The sequence below is a fragment of the Macrotis lagotis genome, chromosome X (assembly GCF_037893015.1).
Source record: "Macrotis lagotis isolate mMagLag1 chromosome X, bilby.v1.9.chrom.fasta, whole genome shotgun sequence".
NCBI lineage: Eukaryota > Metazoa > Chordata > Mammalia > Peramelemorphia > Peramelidae > Macrotis > Macrotis lagotis.
Window position 1 is genome coordinate 127,081,992 of NC_133666.1, and position 13,710 is coordinate 127,095,701.

At 36.4% G+C, this 13,710-nt stretch overlaps 1 protein-coding gene and 1 pseudogene across 1 annotated transcript in view; one reads left to right on the forward strand and one right to left on the reverse strand.

Annotated features, from left to right (window-relative positions):
* Positions 1–13,710, forward strand: part of LOC141502398 (membrane protein BRI3-like) — a 40,635-nt gene that overhangs the window by 13,721 nt on the left and 13,204 nt on the right. The gene's annotated exons all lie outside the window — the stretch shown is intronic.
* On the reverse strand, positions 8,402–9,123 carry LOC141503285 (N-alpha-acetyltransferase 10-like; annotated as a pseudogene).

A 13,710-nucleotide genomic window follows, 5' to 3' on the forward strand; every position in this document is an offset into this window, starting at 1 on the left:
TGATGAGGGCACAAGGTCAGTAGTTATGTAGATTCTGAGACAAGGCACAATCCATTCAGGCACTTCTAGGGAGGCATCTCAAATCCTTATACAGGATAGATTGTTCTTTTAGGTAGATTGCATTAAAAGGTTCTTATAAAGAGAGCTTTTTATATTGACATTGAAAATAAGTGCTAATCAGACTCCGAGTTGCTCAGTATCATTATCTTAGGTACATAGGCCAATTTGTTAGTCAGTGGAAACGGAAAAGTTACTCATTCCCTTCTTTTCCCCCCTTTCCTTCCCTTGCTTCTGTTCATTTTTGCAGGTTGTTTTGTTACAATTAACTTTTGATTAAAATATATGAGTATGTATGTGAAGGGGGAGACCATTATAGAAAAAAAGGATTGGTATACTAGTAGAGGATCTAAACTATCAGGTGAGCAGAAAATAATTACTAGTTTTTGATTGTATTGTATCTCTTTTCTTATGGTTTGAAGGGACTATTCTTCCTTTTTCTTTTTAAATTTTATTTATTTAAGGCAATGGGGTTAAGTGACTTGCCCGAAGTCATGCGGCTAGGCAGTTATTAAGCATCTGAGGTCAGATTGGAACTCAGGTTCTCCAGGGCTGGTGCTCTGTGCACTGTATCATCTAGCTGCCCTTGAAGGGACTATTCTTAAAGTTGTGTGGAGCACATCTAATGTTCCAAATTCTTAGACTGTATTGTCTTTTTTTTTTTAAACCTGGAATGAGTTTCATTTGATAGAGAAGTCATTCCCCTGATTGCAAATAATTCTTTTCTGCTCAACTTTGTCAGGTTGAAAGTTATTCTAGTATAATTCCTCAGTATAGTAATGGGTTTGAATAATAGTATGTTTGTTCAAAGGTTTTAGTTTGTGTTATGCCCCTCCCCCCTTTGGTGCTTATGCTGGAGTGGTTGCCATTTCCTTCTCCAGCTCATTTTACAAATGAGAAAACTGAGGCATCCAGGGTTAAGTGACTTGCCCAGGGTCACACAGCTAATAAATGTCAGAGACCAGACTTGAACTCAGGAAAATGAATCTTTCTGACTCCAGACCTAGCAGTCTATCCCTGACCCACCTAGCTGCAGTATTAGTATTTTATATAGGACTTTGCTTCCTTCATTTGGAAAGTTTGGTTGGTGGTGTGAGGTTGAGAACAGTATTGGCTGAATTTTCTTGGAACCTAATAATAAGTAGTATTAATTTTGATTCATTAAACTATGCTTGACCATAAATTTTCTTGGAATTCTTCTGGATATGTATATGTACATATATGTATATATATGTATGTGTATATATATGTACATATATGTATATATATGTATGTGTGTGTGTGTGTGTGTATATATATATATATATATATATATATATATATATATATATATATATATGGGTATTGCCAATCCTGCTTTGTGAACTTCTGAAACTAGCAGAACCAGTAGAAAATCTTTTCAGTTGAGAGTCAATACAGGGATAAATTGCTCATTCTACAGTGTTGAATCTCATAAGTTAGATCTAGTATTGCTCTCTGCTGTGCTTCTTCCCTCTCCAGGTTGTAGCCTAGGAACAGCGCATTGTATCCTTTTTGAGGTCATTGACTTTTTTTTTTAGGTTTTTGCAAGGCAGTGGGGTTAAGTGGCTTGCCCGAGGCCACACGGCTAGGTAATTATTAAGTGTCTGAGACCGGATTTGAACCCAGGTACTCCTGATTCCAGGGCCAGTGCTTTATCCACTGCGCCACCTAGCCGCCCCATCATTGACTCTCTTTTTTTTAGGTTTTTTTTTTTTGCAAGGTAAATGGGGGTTAAGTGGCTTGTCCAAGACCACACAGCTAGGTAATTATTAAGTGTCTAAGACCGGATTTGAACCCAGGTACTCCTGACTCCAAGGCCGGTGCTTTATCCACTACACCATAGCCGCCCCCAACACCACCTAGCCGCCCCCCCATCATTGACTCTTAAAATGTCATTTGGCTTAGTATTTGTGTGAACCTAGGTTAAAGGCCTTCTATATGGATTGGGTATAGTATACATACAGATTAATACTGAGTTATTTATGTCTGAGATTTGAGAACATCATCTATACTTAACTATCCTTAAGCCAGTTAACCTACATCTTTCATTACTAGTGTTCTGTGGGGAAACTTGTATTCTGTATAGGAACAAACACCCTTGATAAGTTATATCCTAAGTAAGACCCTATTTGTATCCATTTAAATCTTGTTTTTACTCAGGTAATAAAATGCTCAAAACAGTTTCTTGATTTGACTTTTACATTGATTCATAAAGTGCTCTATATTTTGCTTTTTAAGTAAAAATTTTGAAATAAATAGCATCTTTTCATTTGCTTTGGGAATATGTGTGTGTTTACACACACACACCCATATATAATATGTGTAATCATATAGACATATATAATGAACAAATATTAAACTATTTTTTAGAGTAGTATAAATAATAGACTTTATAAACTGTACTCTATAAATAGTGTTAAGTTATAAAGTGCCTTATAAGCAAAGGTTTTAAAAATTATTTAAAACATTTCACTAATTTGGACATTATTTTCTTTTACTGTTTCCAGATTTGAGTGTTGCTTTTGATGTAACATAGTTTTAAGTTTTTTTGTGGCATTCTCAAAAAACAGAATGATAGCGTGCTAGGAATAAAGAACCTTGATGTATTGAATATGGGTTTTATAATGTCAGGTATAGATAAACAGGGAAGATTTCTAATTTTTTTTCCTTCAAATCAAATATTTTTATCTTTAGCTTGGTTTCATAAAGAAGAGATTTTTTTCCCCTCTGTGGATTGGTTAAATAAAAAAATTAAGTAGAGAATTTAATATACAATAAGAAAATAGATTTTTAGTGCTGGAAGGTTCTTAAGAGACCATCTAGTCAGTCTACCTCTCTCTCCTTTCTCCCCCATTTTACAGTTAAGGAAATTAAGATCCAGAGAGTGTTATATTTGCTTATTTTTTGACTCAACTAGTAAATTTCTTTTTTTTTTTAAGATTTTATTTTGAGTTTTACAATTTTTCCCCTAATTTTACTCCCTCCCCCCACCCCCAACAGAAGGCAATTTGCCAGTTTTTACATTGTTTCTATGGTATACATTGATCCAAATTGAATGTGATGAGAGAGAAATCATATCCTTAAGGAAGAAACAAAGTATAAGAGATAGCAAGATCAGACAATACGATATCAGTTTTTATTTCTAAATTTAAGGTAATAGTCCTTGTTCAAACTCTATAGTTCTTTCTCTGGATCCAGATGATATTCTCCATTGTAGACAGCCCCAAATTGTCCCTGGTTGTTGCACTGATGGAATGACCAAGTCCATCAAGGTTGATCATCACCCCCATATTGCTGTTAGGGTATACAGTGTTTTTTTGGTTCTGCTCATGTCATTCAGCATCAGTTCATGCAAATCCCTCCAGGCTTCCCTGAATTCCCATCCCTCCTGGTTTCTAATAGAACAATAGTGTGCCATGATAGACATATACCACATCAACTAGTAAATTCCAAAGGTGGATGCCAACTCATCTTTAATGACTATTAAGCCAGTCTTTGTTGACTATATTCTGTATTTTTCCCAATTTAGAGCTGACCATTTATTAAAAGAAAGGAAGAAGTTATACTTAACTTTAATTATTTCATGTCTTTTCAAAGTGATGAACTTAAATGGCCAAAATAATATATAAGTCCAATTCTTAGGATTGGTATCTTTTTAGTACATGTATGTGCATATTTGGTATTTAAATTTGTGTTCCTGTCAAAGCTCATAGAGAGTAGCAACAGAATAAGCCCTCAATCCTTATCCCTAGGAAATAGGTAAATGGGTGAGAAGTCTCAGAGACTCTTTCTCTTTTTCATCTCCCTTTTCCGTCTCCATATCTCCCCCCCCCCTTCCCTCCCCTTTCACCTTGGTTTTCAGCTGTGGTTGGAGGATATTTGATGTAATCTTCAAAAGGGTTACTTAGAGCAACCCCTTTGGGATCAGTATTTCAAGCCTCAAGCAAACATTGGATGTTTTCTTTTTTTCAGAAGCCAAATGCTTCTGACTTTGTGATAATTAGAGAGTGTACCTGTATCCCCACATTGGTAGCCTTCAGATCTCCTTGGGGTTGATAGAGGATATTTTACTAGGATTAGCCCTCACCTAGGCAGCTGGATTTGTGAAACTAGCTCTTGTGGCTACAATGTTAATGTCACTGGTTCCTTTAACCAGTCTTACTTCATGAAAACTTTGTGTATTCATATTACTTTCTCTTTGCAGTGCTTTGTTTGTAAATGTTATTTTGCAAATAACTGAGTCTTTTCTGCCCCAAATTGGGAGAATTTCTTATCTGAATATATATATTTTTTGCAGATAGGTAGAGCAGACTTACCTGTAGGTAAACTCACTGCTGCTGTCTCCCTTTGACTTTTTCAACTCAAGACCATGATAAAAAGTTTTGTACTTTTTAGTAAGATAAGATTTTGATATTTGAAGTCTCTTAGGGGTGTTTTAGTTCACAAGGTTATAAAAGTTTAAATTAGATTTTATGTGCATGGAAGATTTGTCTTCTCTTCCTCTGAATCTTCTATGATACTTCAATTTCCCTGTCTGTAAAATGGGAATAATAGCAGCATCTGTCTAACAAACTTGTTGTGATGTTCAGAAGAGGTATTTGTGATGCACTTGGGGAATCTGACATTTAGAGTTGCTTAAATCCTTCCTTCTTTCTTTTCCTTCCTTTTCCCCTCCCCCAAGCCTTTTCTCTATTTTTTGGGTAGTGGTGGAGGTGGTGGAATAGATCTCTCATTTTGCCAGTTTTAAAGTTTTAGTGATCTGTGATTTATAGCTATTGGGGGGGGGGGGTTGATTTTTTTCTCGGAGAGCAAACTTTGAACTCATAAAAACTTAGTCCTAACAGAAGTATCACCAGAACACTGTAGGCAGCTGTCCTGAGTCATAACACAACTCTTCCTTTATATCTTATAGACTACTTTAAAAATGATCTAGCCTATTAACTGAAGGGGAAAAAATTTCAAAATCAATTTAATAAGGCAACACTCCTACATTATCCTTTTTATTTAGTGATTCTCTAGTTTAAAATAACAAAGTAACAAATACCACATTCCATGATAGCAAAATTTAATAAGTTGAAAAGTAATCCTTTTTTTTTTTTCAAGTAGCCTCTGCTTTAACATGTTCATAATAAAACTGATGATTGGAAGAATAGTGAACAGTTTTCATTTGGCAGGTATGTCATAACTATTTCAAAATAGGCATGCCCCCCAATATGACTAAGATAATGGTCTCCAAATATGGGGTAGCTAATGGTTCCAGTTGTTCACTGAGTATTTCTTTCTGAATAAGGGGGAAAGAGACAGAAAGAGTCTATGTTTGTGAATAATAGCTTCCCCAGGCTTTTAAGGCACCAGTGCTTCCCCTTTTTTTCAGTCCTCTTGACAAAAAAAAATACTGTCTTAATTTCGAATTTGGTTTGATGGAGAGGCTTGCTCTGTTACCTAATCAGCTGGCCTCTCGACTACTTCCCCTTCCTAACAAGGCCACAGTCTGAAAACCAGAGCAAAAAAATGGAATCCCTCACTGTTGGTCTGACAAACTTGACCCTTTACCTCCTAGGATTTAAGGCAGTCAGAGACTGGGGCATTTTGAAAGGGTGATCTGAAGGAGAGGAGGAGGAGGATGGAGCCATTTTGTCCCAGATAATTGCTTACACAGTTGTCCATTTGTATTTAAAAATGAGGGGCAGGGTGCCAAAAGTGCCTGTGGTTTTCTTCAGCTCAGACTGATACTCAAAAAACTTATCCCTTTAAAGGTCCAAAAGATTAGTGCTTTGTGGAGATCACAGGGATCAGCCCATCTTCTAGATAGGTTTTCTTCTTGGAGATCATAGATCAGATGTTCATAGATAGAATTTCATTAGTAAGTAGTTCTTAGATTTGGCTGCTTGGCCACCCTTTTGAAAGTTGCCTTGACTCCTCTAGCTGTTAATTCCAGGCAGAAAAAGACTTACTATAAAATTAAGGATGAGGACTAGATTTCCTGGGAAATTCTTCTCTTATCAGAGCATCTACCAAGGCAAGGGGAGTTGCCTATAAAAATTTATACAAAGGAGTATTAAAATTCGGATGACCGAAAGAAAAAAGTATTCCAGGATGATTGACTCATTTGGCCTTAGGGTTACAGACTATTACTCTAAATTTGGTTTTGGAGCAAAGAAAGCATTGATTTATGTTAAACTGATAAAGACTGTATGCTTATTAATTAAGAACAATCATTATGTTATCTCTGGAGAAGGGGGTATAAGTTCCTTTGTAGTTTGACACCCTTGTTAAGTATCTATTCCCCCTCAGCCTGTTCCCTATTTACTTTTAGTTTTTGCGAGGCAATGGGGTTAAGTGGCTTGCTAGGTAATTATTAAGTGTCCAAGGCTGAATTTGAACTCAGGTACTCCTGACTTCCAGGGCGGGTGCTCTGTCCACTGCGCCACCTAGCTGCACCCCCCCACATTTACTTTTCAGAATGAACATAAACCCTACTATCCTATTATGTTCTGCCTTCTAGCATGCAAGTTATCCATGGTATTCTTTCTAGAGAAGCTCAGGCAAGAAATTCAATAGAAAAATAAAAATTTATGAGTAGATTCAAGCTGCCTGTTGTTTCTCAAAATGAATCCTGGGGATTGAAATGATTTTTTTTTTCTATTTGCTCATCCAATCGCTACTTACTATTTTTACACTATTTTAGCTGTTGCCACAAGACTCTTACTAAAGTTTAGATTGTGGGACTTGGTCGGATTTGCAAACCTAGATTAGGGAGGTAGCCTTTGGCTCCTTTCTGCCTCTCTGTGAGTTGGATGAACACAATAAAAATATCCTGATATGTGATACTCTGTGTTCGTGCTAGATCTAGGAAGAAACGAACTCCAAAAATGATCTTTGTTCTCAGTGAACCTTTAAGTTAAATTTGGAAGAAGTTAGAACCAAGTCTGTTAAGTCTCAGTAACAAAGCCTATCACATTTAAAGCTCTGCGAGAGCTATTCCATGATTAACTGGTTAAATTCAGAAGTTAGCAACTTATATATTTTTTGGGGGAAAAAATCACTGAATCACTAATTGTGCCTATATATGAAAATAAACATTTAATAGTGCAAAAGGCAAAAAATACTTAGAAGGGAAGGGAAAAATGGCATGCTTTTGTTTAGGCTGGTGATCCATAAACATTAAGAAAAGCCTATATATTATAGTCTTTGATATCTAGGATTTTTATTTTTAGTGAGAGATGTGATTATTTGATGTTTAGGGTGAGTGAGTAACCTAAACTCAAGTAGAAACTGCTTCCTAGTGTCAAATATTGACTTAGAAAACTACAAACGAACATTATATTGTATTGTATTTTTATTTACTTTGTTAAACATTTCCCCACATGTTTTTTTTGATCTTTGCAAGGCAGTGGGGTTAAGTGACTTGCCCAAGGTTACACAGCTAGGCAATCATTAAGTGTCTGAATCTGAATTTGAACTCTGGTCCTCCTGACTCCAGTGCCAGTGCTCTATCCACTGTGCCACCTAACTGCCCCTCCAAATACATTTTAATCTGATGTTGGGGGATTGATGTAGTTTCACTCCTCTCATCTAAAGAACCTGAGCCTTTCCCTAAGCTCCTGTGGCCTCTTAGCAAGAGACCCAAGTATGTTTTTACTTATGAGCTTCTAGGCTCTAAAATCAGGTGGTTCTCTTAACTTATTTTCTGTCTTGAACTTCTCTGGCAGTCTGATGAAGTCCATAGATCCTTTCTCAAAAGAATGTTCTAACTTCAAATAAAGAAAAAATTACAAAGGAAAACCAATTATATTGAAATTCAGTTTTCAAAATATTGGAGGGGTGGGAGGGTAGATTACCAAGTTCATAGACTCCAGGTTAAGAACCTTTGCTCCAAAAAAAAGTTGACAGTTAACTGTGAGAATTCTTTCTTTTGTATTCTGACTTAGGATAAGTAGTGGTAGGCTAGGGATGTGTTCTTTGTGTGGGAGAATCCTATTTTTAGTTTTCCTCTTGGGGAATAGTAGCAGCAGCATAAACTTGGTGGGAAGTCTGTAAAGTTATAGAAATGATTGTCCTTATCCTCAAGATACTTACAGAATATTGGGTAAGACAGAACAGGATAGACCCAGATTCTGGAAATTCCATATAGTGGAAAGAATGCTTTTCTCATTTCTAGCTGTTGAAATTCTTTTCTTTAGTTCCAAATTCAAATGTCAACTTTATGAAGCTGTCTCTGATCTAGTTTGAAGTTTCCAATAAGCTCTTCCTATATTCTCTTTTTTCCCCTACAGAAATCCACAGCTCTCAGCACCCCAAATGGTTTAATTAGAAGAATTGATCAGAGGACAAGGGGAGAATTACAAAGACTGGGTTGGCTCATGAACATCCAGGGTGGGGGAAGGATGAAGGGAAAGAAGGGGAGGAGAGGGGGAGAAGAGGCAGTGCTCTCTGTGGTCTTGCTGACTTCACTAAGGTCTTTGCTGTCACTGCTGCTTGCTACCCTTGGCTGTGGGGCCTAGGCCCTTCTCCTCAAAGCAGCAGTCCCCCACGTGGTTGGCTTTGAGGCCCATCTTGATCTCTGGGGAGACAGCACAAGATGTTTGTCTTTTTCCTTTATCTTCAGGTACTTCCTCAGCTTTTCTGCCATCAGATCCTGCTTCATTAGCATAGGCATCTTCTTCATCAACATAGTATTTAGTTCCACTTCACTAATCTGAAAGTTAAGTGTATTGGAATACAGTGCAGAACTACCTGGTTACTTTTTCAGACATACAAGGAGACATAGTTTGTAATGAAGTATTCTGTGATGGCCCTCAAGGCCTAGTTCATGAGCTTCTTGCTAGACCTAGGTGATGATGGGGACACTTTAGGTCCAGGGATGTGGTATGTCTAGATCTACCTCCATCTTGGCTAGGACATAGCCCTGATCTTCCCATTCTCATCTTCAGCAATGTAAGAGAGCTGAGGCCATGATAGACCATAATAGAAATAGTGTTTCACCTGAGAGTTTTCTGGAAGACACAGCAGGTTAGAGTGCTGCATTTTCATCAGGTCTTCTCATTGAGCACTGCATTGATACCAAAACAGATAATCTCTGCACTTCCAGCCACCACCAATGCTGCTGCCAGATCTTTGTAGTCTCTTTATGTGTGCTATTTTAATAATCTGAATTAATTCATTTAATATCTGAATTTTAATTTAATATTAGAACTCATTTAATTCAAGTGAATTTTTGGTAACTTATTAACAATTTAGACTCAAGCCATGTGATTATGCCTAACTTTTCTCTAAACTCTTTGAAATTTGAATTTCCTTAAGTCTCTGGTAGACCAAGACATTGGCCCAGCAATGTACTCCTTAGTTATCAGAAGCCCTAGTGTGAATATCCATTTTCTTCTAAGATTTCATGTTACTTAAATTCTACCAATAAGCTCTTCCCTTATTGCCTGGAATCATATTCAAAGGAACACTTCCCTTGATCATTTCCTCTTCTTTTTGAGAAATGAATTTGTCACATTTTCTTCTTGTAGCAGAATGAGACTTGGAGCAACCATCTCATGATTGAAGTTCCTCATCACTGATATATTTTGCTTGTTTTGTGATCTCTGAGAACTTATCAACTATTTTCTCCACTGGGGCAGGTACTTTGTAATGCGTTTTGGTTTCTTTCTCCTTGGAATCTCATCCAAAAGGTCTCCATATGTCATCTTCTTTTTCTCCTCAAGTTCTTGGATTTCCACCTAGGTATATATAACTACTTAAATTTTTTTATTAAGAAGTAGATCATCATCAACAGATGTGGAATTAACATAACATAGAAATTTATCTCCAGAAAACTTCCCCAAAATGGAGATTGATCTTGAAACTTTGAGTCACTTATATAGCCCTTTTTGAGAAATTAATTTTAACATGATTAGTACTAATAACATTTTGCTTCATGCCCCTTTCTGTCTCCCATTGTAATTTCCTTTGTGTTTTAAAGATATTTCATTGATACTTTTTGTTCTCTTATTTTTGGCATCATTATCATTTCCTCTTGCATTGTCCCCTCACTTTCTCATTTTTGCCTTCCTGACTTTCTGAAACTGTCCACTATAATAAAGTTTAGTCAAGCAGAACATTTGTATTGGGGTTCTTGGAGGAAATATGTAACTTATTCTTGCACTCATAGCCCATAACTTCTAGACCAAGAAGTGAGAAAGATGTTTTATCATCAGTCTTCCAAAGTTGTTATGATTAGTTGTTTTTTTTTTTTAATACTGTTGTTATTGTAAAAAATAGTTCTTCTGGTCATTTTACTCTACATTAGTTCATTCATTTCTCCTCCTCCTTTTTCTTCTTCTTTCTTCTTCTTCTTCTTCTTCTTCTTCTTCTTCTTCTTCTTCTTCTTCTATTTTAAGGATTTTGCAAGGCAGATGGGGTTAAGTGGCTTGCCCAAGGCCACACAACTAGGTCATTATTAAGTGGCTGAGGCTGGATTTGAATTAAGGTACTCTGGACTCTAAGGCTGGTGCTCTCACCATTGTGCCACCTAGCCGCCTCTCATTCATATCTTCTTAAGGTTCTCTGAATTCGTCTATTTTATCATTTATATGTGTCTCCTTGATATAAACTCACAGTATTTTAGGGTTGGTCGAATATCCCTGTATTTTACAAATGAGGAGATTTAAGTGCTGCTTCTATCAATTCAGTTTCTTTTGTAACTTTAAAAAACTTTTGAAAGTTTTTTGTTTACGTTTTTTGTTTTGTTTTTTGATTTTTGGATTGCACCAAATTTGGACTGCACCACTGACTTATTGGTTGTTTGATTTTTTTTTTTGGACTTTGCCTTCATTTCATTATTATAAGAAGCTCCCGTGAAAAAAAATTCCTTTATCCCTGCAGATGAGTATCTGTTCTATTGTATAATGAAGCCTTCTTTTGGCTACAGAGAAATTTTGACTTGCTAAAAGTCACAAATCTTAGGTGAATTGAACAAAGAGGACTTTGGATACAATTAGTAGGGGAAAACTATGAAAAAGGTGACTTGGAGATTTTAATATATCAAAAAGAAGTGGAAAAATGGTGCTATAGGACAGCATTCAAAACGTTTTAATGTTTAAAACTAGATATGATGTGTATGGGCATTGAGATGATTTCCTGTTGCAAAAAATTTTTTTTGGGAAGTAGTTTGGAAGTGAGCTCTAAAGCTAACAATAAGGGCTTCTAGTATGTTTTTGTCTAAGAAGGTCTAATAGAGGATGATGCTAATACTCTATCAGTCTTATTGGAGTGGTGAACATTGTTTTACTATACTTGGACAGCATCTTGGTGGGTGTGGAGAAGGGGTTAGTTCTTTGAGAAAATGCTTTCTAATTGCATGTTCCGGTTGCAAGACTGGAAGTACCTCGTAATTATGTATTCTCAGCCTGCTGAATCTTGCAAGTCATAATCATAAGTCTTTAGTTCAGAGAAATAATTTTACCAAATTTTAATTGTGAAGCAACTAATATTTGTTTCAGGGTAGATTTGTTCGTGCATCTCTTTTGGCTGACTGCATTCATTCAAATGCATATGGCATGTATATTACTGGTCATGTCATTAATATGAAGTAGGGAAGACAGTGAAACTGAAGTGACATTTGGATGTCCTATTGTTTTCATTTCACCCTAATTATTTTGTCCCTTCAAAAGTAATTTTTACTCTGAATCTTCACCTTTTGCTCATATCTAAATCAAGTATGCGAAATGCTTGCTAAACATTTTTAGTTAATAAGTACCAATTGCTTGCTATTTATTAAAAGTACTGAATTGAGTGAAGTGTACAAAAATTAGTTAATATCTTCACTTCCTTCTCCCTCGCCCCCCCAAAAACCAAAGCACTCAACACACTTTTGACTTGGAGGGGGGAATAATTTTTAAGGAAGGAGGGAAAATGCTAAACAGATTTTTGAAAAAGCTTTTAAAAGAAGAGCTTCATGTTAAGATCATCCTCATAGCCAAGGGATAAATAGCTGGGACTTGCCTCATCTTGACTTAGACTTTGTCTCCTTGCATTTGTTGGGGACAAAGAAGAAGGCATGTAAGAACAGGTTGAGATGGAGATCAGTAGTTGCTTCTTCAGGGCAAGGGATTCTTAATGTCTTGGTACCTTTGAACTCTATGACTCCCAAAGTTTATAGTTAAAAGTTGGCAATAATAGAAGGGGACAGTCTAAATTATTCCCAAGTTCTATTCCAGCTTTAAAATTCTAACTTTCCAGAGAGAGCAGCATTCAAAGTTCAGTCTCTTTTAATGAAGGGCCTTTGTCCTGTTCTTTGCCTTCATTAGCATTTTGTTGTTTGGATGGTAAATGGCAATTCATATTCTTTTAGCTGTCTACTTTTTCACCTGTTCACTAGTATCATTATAAAATTTAGTTTTAATTTGTTGTAATAGAATTGGACCCCCAGGAGCTCAAAACACTTAACCCTTTGGACATAAATGTCTCCAGCTCATTTGTTCCCATCTTTCCCCTCTTACCCCTGAAGTTATGTTGATGTTGAGTCATTTCAGTTCCCTCCCCCATTTGGAGTTTTCTTGGCAAAAATACTGGAGTGGTTTGCCATTTTTCTAACTCATTTTACAGATAATAAAACTGTAGCAAACAGGGAAAAGTGATTTGCCCAGGGTCAAACAGCAGTATCTGAGGTCACATTTGAATTCCTCCTGACTGCAGGGTTGGTGCTCTATCCCCTGCCTATTGCTACCTTGTTGCCTTTTCTGAAGTTATATGGGGATTTAGTAAAATTTTTTTGAAGTGGTGGAATTAGATGGTCTCTAAGGTTCATTCTAACTTTAAAATTCTATGTCTTATCTATCTACAAGTTAAAAGTTTTCTGACATTATTAGGGATTAGTACTTTTTTTTACTTGATAGATAATAACATTGTGGAATTTTAAAGTTAGAATAAATCTTAGGGACCATTCAATTCCACCTCTGTAATATATGTTGAGCAAATCAAGGCCAGGAGGGCTCAAGTTACATGTTCAAGTTGGTGGAAAAACCTGGAACAGTGGAACCCAGAGTTTTCTGTCTTCTCAGTCTTTTTTAAAAAAAATCAGTTAAGTTTTCCCTATGAATATAGTGTCCACACTTTCAGAAATAGTTTCAGAAAAATTATGTCAATATCAGTCCTGCATCTATCATTAAAAGTGGGGAAATGATAATGTTAAGAACCTAATGTAGAGGATCACAGATTTAGAACTGAAAGGGATATTAGAGGCTGGCCAATCCATACCCCTCAGTCTGCACATGAGAAAATTGAGACCCAGAAAGTTGATATGATTTATCCCCACAAGTAATGGTAAAGGTTGGATACGAACCCACATCCTATGAATTGAAATTTCTTTTTAATGTCCTGTGCTGCTTTCAGTTCGATCCAACAAGCACTATTAAGCTCTTATCCTGTGCCAGACAAGCATTGTGTTTGGTATCAAGGATATGTAGAAGAAAAAAAAAGAGACAATCCCTCCTCTCCAGGAGCTCACATTCTGTTGTGAACATTGCAAAGGAAATGCTTGAGTCGTTGTTAAATGTTTTCAAAATGCCATATTCAGGAGGAAATGTTGTTAGAAAAATCTTACTTTGTTACATGGTTAGTGTCTCAATCATCTTGTGGAAAACCCCC